Source organism: Triturus cristatus, chromosome 4_2 (assembly GCF_964204655.1).
Source record: "Triturus cristatus chromosome 4_2, aTriCri1.1, whole genome shotgun sequence".
NCBI lineage: Eukaryota > Metazoa > Chordata > Amphibia > Caudata > Salamandridae > Triturus > Triturus cristatus.
In genome coordinates this window covers 196917544-196935672 of record NC_140586.1, presented here as the reverse complement: position 1 = coordinate 196935672, position 18129 = coordinate 196917544, and the positions used below count along the sequence as shown (strand labels likewise).

The 18129-nt window shown below is 47.7% G+C and overlaps 1 protein-coding gene across 3 annotated transcripts in view; it reads left to right on the top strand.

Moving 5' to 3' along the window:
• The window catches only part of LUC7L2 (LUC7 like 2, pre-mRNA splicing factor), a 514412-nt gene that overhangs the window by 81113 nt on the left and 415170 nt on the right, over positions 1 to 18129 (top strand). The window lies entirely within an intron of this gene.

Here is an 18129-nt window from a genome sequence, read left to right as displayed (position 1 = left end):
GTCCTCTCTAAGAATTTCCATAGTTCTCTGAGGAAGTTTGAGGTTCCCAAATTCTTTGTATTCAGACGCCAAGCTGCTAGGTGCAGTGTCGCTGGTACTGTGTGAAAAATTTGGCCCTGTTGCATTGTTAGCAGATCCTTGTCTGCTTTGATTTGTGTTATCTTACCTTTGGCTAGTTCCAGTAGGGTTGAGTACCATGTTTGCTTTGGCCATTGAAGGGCAATGAGAATCATGTTTGTTCCCGTGTGTTTTGATTTTTCTGGTACTGTTTGTCTTAGGGGTATCGGTGGAAAAGCGTAAGCAAATGTCTGTGACCAGTTGAATGAAAGTGCATTCCCCTTTGACAGATGATGTGGAAACCTCGAGGCAAAGGACTGGCATTTCTTGAGCAGTTTTTCTGTCTGCTCAGCTGATCTGCTGTTATGTTGTCTACTTCTCGCAAATACACCGTTTGTAGGTTGATCTCTTGAGCCAGTGCCCACTGCCAGATGTCCTGTGCTAGTTTGCTCAGTGAAAAGGACTTCGTACCTCCTTGTTTGTCGAGGTAGAACATTGTCGTGGTATTGTCCATCTGGAACAGCACAGTTTTCCCCTGAGTGTGGTTTTAGAATGCCTTCAGCGCCAGAAAGACCGTTTTCATTTCCAGATAGTTGATGTGTTTTATGGAATCCTGTTTGTTCCATTGACCATGAACTTTGAGCTGGTCGAAGTGTGCTCCCCAACCGTTGAGGGATGCGTCCGTGGTGATTGTCACAGATGGAGTTGGGTTTTTGAAAGGTCTCCCCTGTGCTATGTTGTTGGATGCCCACCATTGTATCTGTGCCTGCACCCTTTGTGTAACAACCACTAGATCTTCACAACTTCCTGAGACCAGCTGGGCGCATGTGTAGGCGAGCATGAGGAATCAGTGGGATGCATGATGCCATCATGCCCATCAGTTTCATGACCTTCCTCACTGTCTGAGATTGTCCCGTCTGGTAAAGGGTCGCTTCGTGGTGGATAGCTTGTATTCTCTTTTATGTTGGATACGCTTTCACACTCATTGAGTTTAATGTTGCTTCTAGGAACGTTTTTTCCCTTTCTGTATTTGTGGATGATTTTTTGTGGTCTATTGAGAAACCCAGTATTTGAAGCGTTTGTACAGCTGCTTGAACATGATTGTTTTGAGTGTGCCCTTATGAGCCATTCGTGTAGATAGGGATGGACATGGATTCCTTACCTTCTCAGATGTGCTGCCAATGCTGTCACAACAAAAAACAATGTCTCAACTGGAGAATATTTTGGAGGGGGAACCAATTTTGACCAAGTGAGATAAATCACATAAGAACCAAGGGGCAAGAAGGGAGACCACAGTATAGATAGAGTAAAAAAGGTATTTATACAATTGTGCAAGTAGTTAGGGAAGCACTACAATACATTCACTTGTAAAATGACCTAAGCACACAACGTAACAAACTGAACGTGCTGGTGAATAGTGAGCGACGCAGTGATACAGAAGTGTGAAAAACAGCATGAACGGCGCAAATGAAAAAAGGGGTTACAAGGGTCAACAAACAAGATAAATATATACAGTAAAGTACAAGAAATTAATTGGGATGTTTTAGTTGACCACAGGAGGGCCTTAGTTCTAAGCTGTGTCGTCGACGGCGTTTCGACCTGGATGATTTCAGGTCATCATCAGGACTGAGGTCATAGATTTAAAGAGTAATGCTTCAGGATCCAGGAGGGACAGAGTGAAGGATGATCGTCCGACCTGAGCGCAGGGAGGATCGGTGGGGCACAAGGGCGGTTGCTTGTGAAGGTAGTCGTGTTCTCAATAGAAGGGTGGTAGGACCAGGGTTGAGCCGAGTGGCCAATTTTGTTTAAATTTCAGAACGACTGGTCCACGACGAGGGAGTGAGACTGGTTAGAGTAGTCCTATTGTCAATTGAAGGATGGTAGGGCCCATGTCGATCAGAATGGCCAATATTCATACGAGGTCCAAACCGACTGGTACACGACGAGGGAGTAAATCCAGGGCCAGGGAACAAACCGCAAAGCCGTCGGAGCAAAACTTCGATCGGAAGTTTTGCTCCGACGGCTTTGCGGTTTGTTCCCTGGCCCTGGATTTACTCCCTCGTCGTGTACCAGTCGGTTTGGACCTCGTATGAATATTGGCCATTCTGATCGACATGGGCCCTACCATCCTTCAATTGACAATAGGACTACTCTAACCAGTCTCACTCCCTCGTCGTGGACCAGTCGTTCTGAAATTTAAACAAAATTGGCCACTCGGCTCAACCCTGGTCCTACCACCCTTCTATTGAGAACACGACTACCTTCACAAGCAACCGCCCTTGTGCCCCACCGATCCTCCCTGCGCTCAGGTCGGACGATCATCCTTCGCTCTGTCCCTCCTGGATCCTGAAGCATTACTCTTTAAATCTATGACCTCAGTCCTGATGATGACCTGAAATCATCCAGGTCGAAACGCCGTCGACGACACAGCTTAGAACTAAGGCCCTCCTGTGGTCAACTAAAACATCCCAATTAATTTCTTGTACTTTACTGTATATATTTATCTTGTTTGTTGACCCTTGTAACCCCTTTTTTCATTTGCGCCGTTCATGCTGTTTTTCACACTTCTGTATCACTGCGTCGCTCACTATTCACCAGCACGTTCAGTTTGTTACGTTGTGTGCTTAGGTCATTTTACAAGTGAATGTATTGTAGTGCTTCCCTAACTACTTGCACAATTGTATAAATACCTTTTTTACTCTATCTATACTGTGGTCTCCCTTCTTGCCCCTTGGTTCTTATGTGATTTATCTCACTTGGTCAAAATTGGTTCCCCCTCCAAAATATTCTCCAGTTGAGAAATTGTTTTTTGTTGTACATTGCGCCCGGTCTCTCCTGGGTTAACGGGTTATTCTCCTGTGTATTGTTACTGTTCATGAGCAACCGCTGGGTTGCGAGAGTTTCTCTGCTCTATTTCACACATTAAGGTGTTATATTATGTGAGATTAATACACACATATTATGTCCTCCAGGGAGACCCCAATCTACACGGATGACTATATCCAACGTATCTTGAGTGGTCCTTCTTTACTCTCACACACCTCTACTCCCCTTGTCAATGCCCCGAATTCCTCCAGGGTTCTCTTAGAAAAACTTGAGAACCTCAAGAAAAAACAAATTCGCGCAGCCAATGCTGTCAGGCACTTTGTGAAGACAGGTGGTGCTGATTTTATTCTGAAAGGAAGTACATTGAATTGTTAATGTTTTCCGTTGTGTAGGAATCACAGGTACTTTCTGTGAAGCCTTTGAAGGATAACTACATATCCCCTCCTCGGGGCTTTCGATGCCGAGTTTGTTCCAGGTATCCTGGAAATTTTCTGAGATTTCTTCGTCGTCAGAAAGGTCTTCATATTCCTCCATAATTTGTCTCGAGGCTCTGGGGTGGGAGGTGATTCGAAGATATCGTCTTCTACTCCTTCGCCGACTTCCGCCTCTTCAGCATCTATGTTCTCTTGTTCGGCAACCGTAGCGTTCTTTGGTTCGAAGACTGGAGTTTTGGGGATTCGAAAATCCTTTAGGGATTCGTCAAACTCCTTCTTCTTTTGAAGAATTGCTGTCATCTCCTCTTCAAGCCTTTTTCTCTTTTTTTTTACCTCGAGAGCCCTCTCGGTGTCGGAGGCCGGGGATTTTCTCTTTTTGCTTGCGCCGACGTCCGACTTCAGCGTGACACTCTTCTTCACGGGTTTGGCTTTGACGCTTGGTTTCTGCGTCTTATGCAATTTTTACCTCCTCAGTAACCTTTGGTTGGGTTCCGTGGGGCTCTTTCAATTGCGGCTGACCTTTGATCGCCTTTTTGCTCTGCGTCGGGCTGCCTTGGGTTGCTCCTGGTGTTTGTGGCCCTTTGGTTACGACGGATGTGTATGGGGTCTTACCTTATCTGTCGTCTTCGTTGGCTCACTCGTCTTTTTCTGGGCGCGGGTCTTTTCGGAGTCCCGCTTCTTGAATTTTGAAGTCTGACCCCTCGTGTGTCGATTCTGCTGGCACTCCGTGTTCGTCCTTGTCGCTGGAGAAACCCAGATCACTGAGGGGTGTCTTCTTAGTTGTTTGCGACATTGTGGCATAGTGGGCCTCTTTCTGCTTACAGCGGGTTCTTAGAGTTTCTGGCAGGAACATCGCGCAGGCCTCAGTTTTTGTCTTGGTGTATGGGTAGGCAGGGGTTACAGATGTCGTGCTGGTCTCCTTGAGCGTATTTGTGGTGGCACTTGAGACAAAACTTGAAAGGGGTATTTTTCCATGTCCCCAACCTCGCCATTTGTGGACAGATGAGGACCTCTGTGGTATCAGCCCCAGAGCTTTGCTGGAACTGTGATCTTCTCTCCGGTTACGATGTCGATGATAGAGAGCTTCGCGGTGATCTTTTCTGTTTTCTTGAAGATTTTGAGAAAAATCTGAAAAATTCCATGGAGCTTCCCGACTTGCTTCCAGACCCAACGGGAGAAAAAAAAATCTGAAGATGGCTACCGCGCACGTCAACTCCAGGATACCGTCTGACGTCAGGGGAAGCACCTGACACCAAATGGTGGTCGACAGCAACCAAAACACAAAAAACACAAGAAAACAGACCACTCCGGATCCAACCACCAGATTGCGGAATAATGCACAGCATGTGAATCCAGACAAGGTTTCATGCTGCAAAACCACATTATTAAGTAAAAGATGCAGTTATCTTTAACTATTACATGTTCCCATTATTCACTTATGCAGAATCCGATAGACCGGATGAATGGACAATGTGAATTACTTTGATGGAAGATATTGAGATTATAAATGACCCCTTCTGGAAGGAGTGTCTGACCCTATAGGATTGTGGAACTATTTATCGATATGTATACTCAGTTTGTGAACATATATGACCTACAATATCCAGCCATCTCACCGCAGAGAACCCCACTGTCGCAGAATTTTTGTTGGTCACAAGTCACAACTACTTTTAACTCAAGCAGCTTCTATCATGTTCCTCAAAAAGGTATCTGAGAAAGCCAAAGGCATCAAATGGGCAGTTGGCGAACAAAAGCATATTCTGAACTTGAGTTTTGACACCATTCTATCCATAAAAATTAGTTCAGCTTCCTGCCCTTGTAACAGAGACGCTTGTATACAAAGAAATAAAGCCCTTTAGTGATGTTTGCCGGCAAAGAAAAAGCTACATATAAAAATGTTGGCCCTATGAGCAGTCTGTTCTTCTCTATGATCTGTTCTACTGTTAATTTGTAAAAAGACATTCTGCACTAATTTGCAGTCACCATGATGTTACATGAAGAATCCGACCGACTTTCACTGCTATATTGAAGGAGCACCATGCTGATCATGAGTCCTCTTCCAGGGGAACAAAATACAAAGAGATGTTCTTTATGTACAGTGCTCTCTGAAAACTACTCGTGCCTCATGAAATCTGATGTTGCCTACACCAAGTTAGATTTTTTGGATTGCGTGGCGTGCCCAGATTTCATACTCCTATTTCCAAAGCTGAAATCTCTGTGGAATCTACTGTTTGTTTTTTTTGTTTAAACAAACTTTATTGGTTTTTACATCAAATTCCAGACCTTCTCAGTACACCTTAACCTTCCTTGATCAGGATCATAATTGACCACATCGTTGTACAGATGATTCAGTAGCAGAGAATTGGAATAATGGTCACTACATTCTTCATAATGTCCCGCCCCCTCCCTTAGTACCCTAATGCCTACAAGGCAATTAGTGTTCGTACCCCACCCGCACCTCCCCCAGGCTTGTCACTTCCTTACAGATCTCCAGTTCGCTCCCTTCGTCTACACCAGTTTAGGTTGCACATTGGGACTTGAGGTAACTTCTTCAGAATCCCTCGGACAATGAGGGCGTCGGCGTGGTCCGTCCCTGATAGTCTTACAGGAGGCTCTAACTCCCCACTCAGGGGTCTGTATCTTAGCCTACCCCTATCAGGGGGGGTGATCTATTGGGTCTTCCTCTCCAACATCATCTGGGGCCTTAAGTAACCCAACTAACGCTTCCCAGCCTTTCCCTGTGTTTAATGCCCTCTCGCTCCCCGTTCGTTTCGCTATTCACATCCTGATCACTCCCCCACACTCTGCCCACTTAATGAATTCATTCTTCCATCTGGCTATGCTTGCACCTTGTTTTGCTTTCCAGTGCGTAGTAATGTCCCTTTTGGCTAGGAGTAAGCCCAGGTCCAGGAACTTGCTTGTGACTTTATTTTTGGATGTGTATGGGAACCAGTGCAACATGCAGCACTCGAAAGATACCTCAACTTCCCCATCAGTGATGTCAGCTAACACCATACCCACCTCCCCCCATAAAATCCCCAGGAATGGGTAGTCCCAAAACATGTGCCTGAAGTCCGCATGTGCTTTATTACACCTCGGACAAGCCGCTGATTGGGTCGCGAAGTACTTATTCTAATTTTTCCAGGGTAAGGTATGCTCTATGTAATATATAAAAGTACACCAATTGGAATCTGGCATTTCTGGTGCTCTTCCAAGCCCGCTCCACCAGTTCTCCCCAGGTTTTCTCTGGGATAACTTCCCCCAGACCCCCCCATCCCATTTTAGGCGTAGCTCCGATAAGGGAGGTAAGGCCTCTTGCGTTATGCGCCTATACAAACAGATGACAGCCTTGACTGTACCTGCTGCCATCACCACTTACTGGCACCCCAATGACGTTTGCGGTTCAAAGAGTCCCCCACCCCAGTGTTTTCGTATGGCCGCAGTGAGGGCAGAGTGTAGTAAGAAGTTCCCCAGAGAAACCCAATTATCTTTGACCTGAGTTGAGAGAAGTAACGTGACGGTAGCCAGATTGGCAAGGTGCCAAAGTAGTACAGTAACCTCTGCAGGGTCACCATTTGTAGTAGGGCTACTCGGCCAGCTACTGAAAGTGGTGAACTGCTCCAAAAATAAAAGTTGCTCTTTGTTCCTCTAATGGCTTTCCCTATGTTGCCCTCCAGTAGGTCCCCTTGGGCGTGATATATTTGGTTTCCCAGGTATGTGAAGCATCTGTCTTCCCACCTCTCCCCCTCGGTGTCTCGTGGGCCTGCTCTGCTGTCAGTCGTCTGGAATAGGCATGACTTAGTCCAGTTCACCCTTAACCCCGCTACCCTGCCTAGTTCCTGGAGTAATTCCTTCGCGCCCCTAAGCACCTCCCCCGAGTCTGCCAAAAACATCAAAAGGTCGTCTGCGTTAACTCGATGTGTTGGGTCAGACCGTCAACCATAAGGCCCTGATAGTGTCTTGTTCTAGCTTTAACGGCAAGCGGCTCTATTGCCAGGGGGAACAGCAGGGGGCAGTAGGGAGACCCCTGCCTCGTACCCCTCCCCACGCGACCGGCATCGGATACTAGACCTCCCGTTTTTACTCTAGCAGTGGAGCCGGAGTACGGGAGAGCAGTCTGGTCCACAAACTTGTCTCCCATCCCAAAATTCTTCATCCCATGGAACAGATACGGCCATTCTGGGCTATCAAACGCCTTTTCTATGTCCACCACAAATATCGTTGCCAAGTCTTTCCTGTAGGAGTCTGCCCCCAATATTCGCAGAAGGCGACAGACATTCAGTGCTGTGGTTTTGGTGGGAATAAACCCCGATTGGTCCGCATGGATTAGCGATGTCATGTGCAGGAGTAATCTGGTGGCCAGTATGCTATTCGGGATTTTGTAGTCCAGATTGAGCATGGAGAGCGGGTGGTATACCGCCTTATTCCACAGCTGTTTCTCGGTTTAAGAAAGGGTATGATAATCGCCTCTCTAGTCGAAACGGGCAGGTGCCCAAATTGTCTTGCAGCATTATGCAGCTGTACCAGCCTGGGGGCTAAGAGATCAACATAGTGTACGTTAAATTCTATTGGCAGGCCATCTGTTCCCGAAGTTTTGTTTCTAGCCATGCTACTAATGGCTCCTCTCACTTCTTTAAGTTCTATATCGCTACCTAGTGTGTCTGCAAGTTTTTCGTCTTGTGCTGGTATTTCCACATCCTCCACGAACCTATTCCTGTCTTCTTCTACTAGGCTCACCCTACTCTCGTATAATTCAGAATAGTATTCTAGGAATAAGTCATTGATGCCTTGCAGGTTGTATCGCACTTCGTCATCCTGTCCTCTAAGCTCTAATATAACCGTATCTCTCCTAGCTGGGTTGGCCAGTAGGCCCCTGATTTATCCCTCTCTGAGTGGGCTTGTGTCAAGTATTGTTTGTAGTCAAAGCAGCGAAGGTGTACCACCTGCACTGCCACGTCTTCTCTGGCCTCCAGGAGGTCCTCCTGCCTCTCCGCATTCTCCGGTCTCCCTTGCTCTATTTCCCTTAGTCGCTTGTCCGCTCTCTGTACATCCTGGAGGAGTACTTTCTGCGTACCCATCATTTCAGATATACTGCACCCTCTGATGGTTGTTTTAAATGCATCCCACTCTACAAATAAGTCTGTGGTCGTACCAGCATTGTTGTGGAAATATTTTTCCATGGCCTTATTTATCGTAGCGTGGAACACCTAATCTTCCAAGGCCTAAGATGCCATGTGGGTATTCTGGTCCTCACTCGCGTCCATTGCAGACTTACCAGCTCTGGATTATGGTCTGATATCGCCCGAGTGAGTTATTCACTACAGCGTACCCCTTGATGCACATCGGGGGATCACAGTATAGCATCTAGCCGAACATGGAGTTCATGCAGTGCTGAGAAGGAGTAGTCCCGGGTTTCGGGATGTTGGGCTCTCCACGAATCCACTAACCCCCACCTCTGCTGCCAATTCTGCCGTGTTTCAGCTATTCTGTGTGTGGGCGTGTTGGGGAGTGGAGGATGAGAAAGGTCTAGGGCAACATCCGCTGCACAATTAAAGTCGCCCCCTAACAGTACTGATCCCGCGAGTATGGAGGCCAATTTCCCAGAAAGGTTTGAGAAAAAATTGGATTGGTCCAAGTTAGGTGCATAAATACTTACCAATATTATATCTCTACTATCCAGCCTCCCTGAGAATATCACATAACTGCCTTCTGGGTCTGATTTGTTTGGTGCACTGAAAGGGTACTCCTGCCCGCACCCAGATCAGAACCCCTCGGGCAAAGGCTGAGTAATTGATATAAAATACTTGTCCCCTCCAACGACGCTGCCTCCTTTGACATTATGTGAATTTCTTGGAGTAGAGCAATCTGGACCCCCTACGGATTAAATATGCGTGTATTTTATGACGCTGTATCATTGTGTGCATTCCACCCCTCCTCCCCCTCCGCCAATACCTGTACCAATGAGTTTGTTCCGGACCAGCATTCTGAAGTTACTTGTTACCATGCTGCAACCCAAAAGGTCCATTTCTCGCCCCTCCGATTGAGGGCTATGCCGCACCACAATGAAGTATCACTTAAAAAAAAAAAGTCCAGACCCAGTTGTCAAACTATGTCATCCGGCATTTGGGGAGTAATTCTCAGCAGTTACGTCTCCAAAGTCTTATCACTAGGAACTGGCGATTCTTCTGACTTTTCCGCGTCCAAATCATGATTACTTGACGTTGGGCTGGAACTCTTGTGGCTGTGTTGTACCACCGCCTGCAGCACTCTTCTTCGCTCCAGACTAAGCTTTCTGGGAGATGGGGCTCTGGTCCCAGATTTATTGCTGCAAGGGCTCTGTGAAAGCGAGTCCGTTGGAGAATCACGCCGCTCGAGAGGTCGTCTCATGACCAGCCAAACCCAGGCCTCTTGGGGTGTGTTAAAGAATCTAGGTCCTGTAGGGTCTGCAACTCTGAGCCGTGCCGGGAAGAGCATTGGGTATGGCAGCTGTAGTTGGCGGAGTTTCTTTTTAACGGCTAAGTAGGAAGCTCTGTTGCTTTGGACTCCCCTGGTAAAGTCTGGAAGATCATAATTGCATTGTTGTCGATTTTCAATCCTCGTTTTTTGGCGTGCTTGTTGGAGAATATGGTCTCTATCTCTGAAATGAAGTAGGCGTGCCACTATTGGTCTAGTAGGGGCACCAGGTATAGGCGGACGCGCTGGAACTCTATGGTCCCTTTCCAGAGCATAGAAGGTGGACAGCCCCACTGGGGCTATTTCTGCATGTAGCCAGTCTTCCAGAAATCGTACCATATTTGGGCCCTCTGCTTTTTCTGGCACTCCAACCACGCGAATGTTATTTCTACGGTACCTTTCCTCACTATCTTCAGCCCGGACTTCCAGCATTTTTATTTTTGTTTCTAGTTCTGAAAGATTCTTCTGCATTATAGTCATCTACACTGGTAGGCCCCCTAGCTTTTTCTCAGTGGTAGTCACCCTGTCCGTGAGCTTCCGATGTTCATCTTTCAATAGGCTCAGATCTGTGCCTATTGCATCAATTTCCCCCTCCAGGGCCTCTCTGGAGACCGCGATCGCTTGCATAATGTCCGCTAATGTTGGTCTCCTGGGGGTAGAGCCTGCGCTCACTTCCACTACTTCCTTATCCTCGTCAGTCTAGGCCCCAGGGTCATCTGTACTGAGGACACTAAATCCTCTTTGCTTCTGGGTTCTCCCCATTCTTCCGGGCTCATTCCGGTTCCACTTCTCTATTCCGGGCTTGATCTGCGACATAGTGGCTCTGCGTTCTATTACGGCTGCTTGTCGGTCACAGCGTGCTTGCAGATCTCTTCAGACCGCTACTGTTTCCCCGGCCTTAGTGTTCTCTTCAGGACTCTTTCCGCTCCCAGACATCCACTTCAACCTTCCTGGGAGGCCCGCAGAGTCAGCGCTGCTTGTCTCGTGAAGGGTGGCTGCGGTTGACGATAATACATCGGCAAAAGGGTTCAGTGGGCCGTCATGGCACCCACCTCCTGTGGTCCACTCGAGAAACGTGTTCTCTAGAAATGTCCGGGGGACCACCCCCGTCACTGCGTGTACTTCTCATCTTGCTCGTTTGCTGCCCAATATTTTAGCAATTTGTCAAGTGACCAACCTCTGCTTTCTGGGGGTGTCAAACTCTCTTGCAGGTCTCTGGGCTTAGACCTACCCTGTCCACGCAGTCGTCGCTCTCACTACTGTGATTGACCCCAGTCACCGCGCACCAATGGCATTCGCCGTTGCTCTCTGGTTCCAAGTAAGTATTTGGTGCCTCAATGTTTGCAGGTCTTCCCCCCCGATGGAGTCTGTACCAAATAGTTCCAGATGCAGCTACTACGTATGCCTTATAGTGAGATGCTCCTTATCCTGCTACCAGCTCTGTCGCACTGGTGGAGCCCCGCGTTATATCGTGGGGGGCTATTCCGCAGCAAACTTTGTGCCTCATGCTCCCGGGGCTCCCCTACGCCTCAGCAGTGTCCAGTGCTATTCTGTAGGAGTGGGTGAACTCCTCCAGTAAGGCGGCCTGTTCATATCCTGCTGGGCCTTCTATTTCGCCGGCTCCTTCCCAGCTCCCCTGCCAGGGATCTTGCCGCCTTCACACTCGGGGCTTAGAAAGTCTCACTTTGGCAGCGCAGGCACTTCATCTCTGTCCCTCAAACTCCCCAGTTTCCCATCGGCATACACGAGGCTTCATGGTCATCCGTGAATCGAGGTGTACCCCACTGCCAGATTGCATCCTCTCCTCAGCCGCTTAAGCCTGCAAGTCAGGTGCCGTTTTCCTCGCATCTCCTTGTCTCGTGCGTGCCTCCTGGCAGGATCTCCTTATGGGTCACAACGATCCAAGGCCCCTTTGACTTGCGTACTGTGCTTCAGGACTCTCCGGTAGGTGCGGCGCATTCCGCTGCTGGGTTCCGATCTCTCACCAGTCTGCGGCGGTCGTCCTGATCCCCGCACTACATGCGCGTCCTCTTGCTGCCGGCGGCTCCATGCCGCCCGCTCCAATTTCTGTGCTTGGTGGCTGAAATCGGGTGATACAGAGTTCGCCCCTGTTCGCTTTCCGTTCCTAGGGCACTCGGGCGCAAATCTGCGCCCACAGCTGCGTCCGGAATTCAGGATAATTAGTTATGGGGAAAGCAGCGGTCGGAGCTCCTTAGCTCGCGTTCGCTTCCATCGGCTGCAAGCCACGCCCCCTTCTGTGGAATCTACTGTTGACACTTTAGTCTCTTAACATTTTTCCTTCAATTCCTCTCATTCAAAGGGTGAGTTAATAATTTCCAGCAATCCTAAACTATTGTGATTCTCCTTGCTTACATCCATCTTTTGCCTTGCTGCTGTTATCAGGCCGCCCTGCTGATTGCTGTTTTTATGACCTGTTCTCCAGGCTGTCATCATAGTCTGACGACATAGACATGGAAAGTCTGCCACCTGAAGTTTATTCACATTGGGCATCTAACTCCTTCCACATTAAAAGTTGATTAGATGAGGCTTTCTGATAAGGCCATATCTTTAAGTGGAAAGAAGTCTGCGTTCAGGATCTACTGAAAATTGCAATACTGCGCAAAAAAAAGCAGCAGTTCTTCACTAGTTGCTGCTTAAATCAAGGTCACACCTTCAATATACTTTACGTGTTCATTTGCTTGCTAATGCTGGTTAGAGAAATCTTTTTCAGGGCTTTTTTTTTTCTTCAATATGTTATCTGAAGCCCGTGGCTTTCTTAAAGCATTTTTCTTCCATTTAGAGATTAGCTCTCCATAGGAGCATTAATGTGGTTCTGATAGAATTGATGTGTGCCTTTTGAACCCTAATTGAAATTAGTTTAGGGGAGTTTAGAAAATTCAGACCTTAACATTGATGCTGTTGTGGCTTAATGTTGGGATTGAAGCAATTTTTTCTTGTCGTGCCTCTTGAACCTCTTTGTAGCTAAAATCCTTGCCTCTTCATTTCTGCAAAAACTACCTGTGTAGTTTTTTCTGTAATGCAGTTTTCTGTAGCCTAGGAGCTTTGAGGCAACTTGGTTACTGTAATTGGATGTGACTGTTGTGAGAAGTTGGCCTGGCATATGCTGGTCACTAGTTATAGGGGCCACCTTGCACCAGTCCAATTCGACTCTTATGGTAGATAGGTTTAAGACAACCTTTTAAAGAAAGCTATCCTAGTGATAGCTGTGGAGATCAGCCTTCAGGCTAAGTCTCAGAGGAATGTAAAGCAGCTTGTTTTACCTTATAATCTCTGGAATTACCAAATAAAAGGACACCACACTAGTATATATATAAAATATATATTTATGTATTACTAGACACACTCTACTAATCTCTTTATGAGATTAGAAGTCAGGAACATATGCAAACATCAACGTTTCACAATAAGTTAAGCACAAATATGGCTGGGGCCCTAGGAGCGTTCCAGACCATATACTAAAAAAGAGGTTTAGGAATGTCGACTTGCAAGGGGACAAGGCCTAGGGCCTGTAGAATCGCTGGGGCCTCACTAATGCACCCAAGGCAGGTAAGTCAAGGACCCACGGGAGACGCGTGCAGTGTGAGAACACAGCCGCGGGTTCCCTATTGATTTCAATGGAGCAATTCGCGGTTGGAATTTTAAAGTTTTAGGGTACTACTAGAGAGTCTACAAGCAAGCCACTTACAAGGTAAGTAGTTCGAGGGCCAACACCCACAGGAGCACCGGAGTGCATAAGTTACCTCACCCAGGGAAGCCGGGTGCATAGGTGTCTTTTGGTGTCGGGTCGCGTCGTCGTTTTCAATGGAAGCCGTAGAAGTTTTGCTGCTTGCGAAGACTGGAGAAGTGTCCGGTGGAATCCACGGCTGGATTCAAGATGAAGAAGACCTGAAAGCAGAAGGGACAGTGTTCACAGTCACTTGCCAGCGACCCGGGGCAATGAAGATGGATGCCCACGGAAGTCTGGTGATTTGAGGTGATCAAGGGTGTTTTGACTCTTTAGCCACGAGGTACAGGAGGCGTCGACGACGACCAGGAGCTGGGTTCGGGGTGTCCCACGAAGTCTGCAGCTTACTGAGGTGTCGGCCACCGGATTGGAGCCAACAAACCTTGGCTACAGCAAGTCTCGTGGAAAGTGAAGAAAGTCTGCGGTGCAGACCAGCAAGGTCTGAGGGACTCACCCAGCGAGGGTAAGTCAGGGCAGGCCTGGAGCAACCAGGGGAGCCCTTTGGAGCCCACGGTTACTCGGGACGAGGTAGGCCTCTGATTTTCGAGGGAAATCCTGCTGGAGGTTTGGACAACACGTGGTCCAATGCACAAGTTCGTAGAACGTCGTGAAGGGGTTGCACTCTACAATAGTGCACGGTACCCGGGTATTGCTGTTCCTCGTCACTCGTGGGGTCCACTAGCCTCAGCTCTGCTGGGGACTCACAATGGCCGTCGAGAAGTCAGGAAATCCACTTCCGGGGCTGCAGGGACTTCGGACTTTGGACTCCGGCGGGAGCGGGAAAGTTTGAGACCGTTCATTCAAAGTTTTGGTGCCTGCCAAGCAGGTGAGTCACTCCTTGACCCCAAGGGAGATTGTTCAGTCTTCCAAAGGTAGTGGCACGTCGAAGGGCCAGGATTCTTCTTGTAGAGTGTCATTCAGGGATATCTGATTTGCAATGGCAAGGTTTCCCTATCTTGTACTAAAGGAAAGGGAGGGACTAGCTCTATGACCACTCCTCTGGGAGGGTCAGGGTAGTGGGTGGTTACACCCACTTCCCTTTGTCCACTTTCACGCCAGAGCAGGGCCAGGTAGCCCCTGTACCGATTTGAGCTGGCATATGCACAGAGGAGCCTACTGCTCCCCCAGTGCAGGAATTCAGAGCACTCTAGGAGTGCACCCACTCAGCCCCAATACACTAAATCCTGTCTGGAAGGTGTTGAGACCTCCTTGTCACAGGATGCCTATTGTTGGGCCTCCTCCACTGCGAGTTTCAGTCAGCAGCAGGAGGGCAGCCCAGTGTCTGTGCTGGTGGCATCCATTTTGTGATGCCAGGGCTCTTTCAGATTTCTACTGTTTTTCCACAGTGGGTACATGTCGTCCCCTCTAGAAGGGTGGGATCATACTCTCACACCAGTTACTGGTGTGGGGGTATGATTCCAAGTTGTTTGACACCAAACACAACATGTTTTGATACAGTCATTCCAAGGTTAGCATTTACCGGTAGGTTATAATGCACTTAAGAGTATATGGTTTAACCGCATCCACAAACCGCCACAGAGAATAGACTCTGCCAGCTGCAGAGGGGCCCTGCTCAGGCAGAGGCACCCCCTCACATGTAAACCAAGCACCCTGCCCTCAGGATTGATAGGGCCTGCCTTAGGGGTGACTGATAGGCTTATATGTGTGTGTAAGGTGAGATATAGGGAACCTATATCTCAGTGAGGAGTGCTAACACTACCTCACCCAGGCTGCAGTAGCAGGCCTGTGGTGTGAGATTTAGTCTGCTTCCCAGGGGTGGCATAATACATGCTTCAGCCCCTGGTAGGCCTGTGAAGTACCTATGCCCTTGGTACCTAAGGTACCATATACTAGGGGCTCATAAGGCACCACAGTATCCAATCACTAGTGCATCTAATATGTACACCAGTCATGTAAGGGAGTAAGCAGATAGGCTGGGGTCCTGTAAAGCAGGATCCCAGCCAGATTAGTCAAAAACCATTCAAACACCAGGAAACAAATGGGGCCAACCATGCAGTCACATTCCACCTTCCTACAACTGTGATCAAACTGAAGCCAAGTGCCTCCTTTTTGTAGGAATTGACCTTCAAAGGATAGAGAGGTCAAATAGTCAACAATTAATCTTGGTTTAAGATACTCTCATACAAATACTATGTGAATGGCAAACAATTTGAATGCTTAAGCAGGGTTAAAGTATAAACATATCTGATAGAGACTTCTTGCTGCAGATTCCTTACTCTGGAGTGTTCCACAGGTGTCGGACTAGAAACAGATTTTTTTTTAGCAATCCCCTTACACCACATTGTGTCGATCGCGCTGTAAGTGATGTGTGTGATGCCTATATATAGGTGCCACACCTGCGTGCTGACCTCCGTTCCTTCTTTTCTGCACTATCAAGGATCCGGACATGCTCCCCTCAGTGATTTTAGACAGAATTGTTTTCGACATTTTGCCCAAATCTAGTGTGCTAATGTTTAAAAGATATCCCTGAAGAAACAGACTGGGTTTCAACTGCTGTGGAGGCGGTCATCTACAAATGTCGGTGACGGACCGCCACCTGGTGTGTCTGGAGAGAGACCATGATGCTGCAGCCTGCACGGAGTCCCGGACCATGAACCCCCAATACCATTTGAGACTGCGATACTGTAGGAAGCTGGCTCTGTATATACTATAACAAAATGAGGTATAGTGTGCACAGAGTCCAGTGGAGCCGAAAAGGTAGCCAGAGGTAAAAGTAGATAGCACCTTACTCTCTCTATTTGTGGTAGTGTGGGCGAGCAATAAGGCTGTATCAGAGGGTAGTGTTAAACATTTGTTGTATACACTCAATCAGCAAATGATGTCACACACTCAAAGACTGAACTCAGACCAATTTTGTTTGTATATAAATATTGTTAAGTCATTTTTATTGCTAGAACCAAGCCAAGCCTGGCACAGTTAAGTGAAATAAATGCTTTGCAAAATATTATGCAGTGTTTACGAGTGAATGCAAGTTCAAATGCAGTTGTTTGAAATACAGGTTAGGCAAGGGATTGAAATTACTGTATATATTACTTTTTAGTTGCTTTTCAAGCAACTTTTTCTACTCCGTGTGATATGCCTAGATATCCCACTGGGACCTTTCCTAGATAAAAGGTTAGTAAAATGAGTTTTGCACAGTTTTAATTTTTTAGGTTTACATACAAATCAACTCCATACTTTTTTCTGAGAAAAACAGTCAATGGGTTCCTATGGAGAGAAATTAAGTTAACTGTTACTAGGTAAGTACTCTGTCTTTGAGGTTTAGTTTCTGGGGTAAGAACAAGTGTTCCCCCAGGGTCAAGGATGCACTCTTAAGTGTAGTGCTGATGAGTGTGTTTTGTGGGGCTATACACAACTGTCTATATCAAAAATTGCAAATACATCTATGTTGAGTCAAGTGTGACAAAACAAATATAAATGTTAAAAAATAAAAAAAAGATAGAGAAATATATATTAAAAAATGCATTTTTATAAATAATAAAATATTTTTTGTATGAACTACCTATCTTGCACAAATGTATTTCTTCTTCTCAGGGGATATGTTTGACTTGTGAGAGCCCATAGCCAGTAGCTAAATTAATAGGGTTAGTTTAGAGGTTTTCTTACAGTTTCTCCCCCCCCCCCCCCCCTCCTCTACAACCCAAAAGTGAATAGGGGGTACCTTTCTCTTACAGTGCACTCTTGTTACAGCCTCAGCAGCATTAGGACGGCCGGGTGCCAAGTCCTGAGGCCCAATGTTATCCAGTTGGAGATAGAGGGCCTCCGGTTGGTGGCTGCTTACGAGCAGGCCACTGGGTTGTGGGAGCAAATCTCCTGGTGTTCGGCTCAGGGCAAAGGGGGATCCTTTTTAGCACAAAGTGCACCTGCAGCGGTGGCTTAGTGCAGGGTGTTGGTTTGGCGTTGGGTGCCCTGTTGATTTCAATGGGGATTCTCTGGATTCAACAAAGACTGCAGGTTCGGGGACGAAGATCTTCTGGTAGTGACCACCGATTGGAGAGGTAAGTTGGGATGCTGGGACACAGTCGGTTGGGCCACCCAATGCCGTGGTGCTTCGGGTGCAGGGGTGTCTTAAGATGTCTGGTTTTCTTACTAGCTCCGGTCGCGGTTGGGGGGGGGGGGGGGGGATTCTCCAGAAAGAGGCTGCAGGCTTCACTGGGAGATTCGAGGCAGGTCCGAGATCTCCAGATCTCGGGTCAGAACCGCCGGGGAGACCGCTTCGTGGTGTTGGACCACTCGAACACAGGCCGAGGGTGACGGTTGCAGAGTGATGCAGACTCTCGGATTTGACCTGAGTTCTCCTGTGAACAAATCCGGTGTTCACACAGGAGACAGTCTTTTCTTTGGAAGGCAGGGCAGGTCCTCGGGTTTCTTGAGGTTGCTGGCTGCAGGACACACCGGAGTTTCGCTTCTGCATGTTCAGGGATGCCCCTAAATGCAAAATTTAGGGGTGTTACTGGTAAGTAAAGGTTGGGACCATTGAGTCCCTTCCTTAGGGTGCGTACACCTATTATGCGACCCTTCAGTGGTTGGCTGCCTTTCCAGCCCCCCCCCCCCCCCCCACCCCCATCTGCAAGATGGAGCGGACTAAGAGTT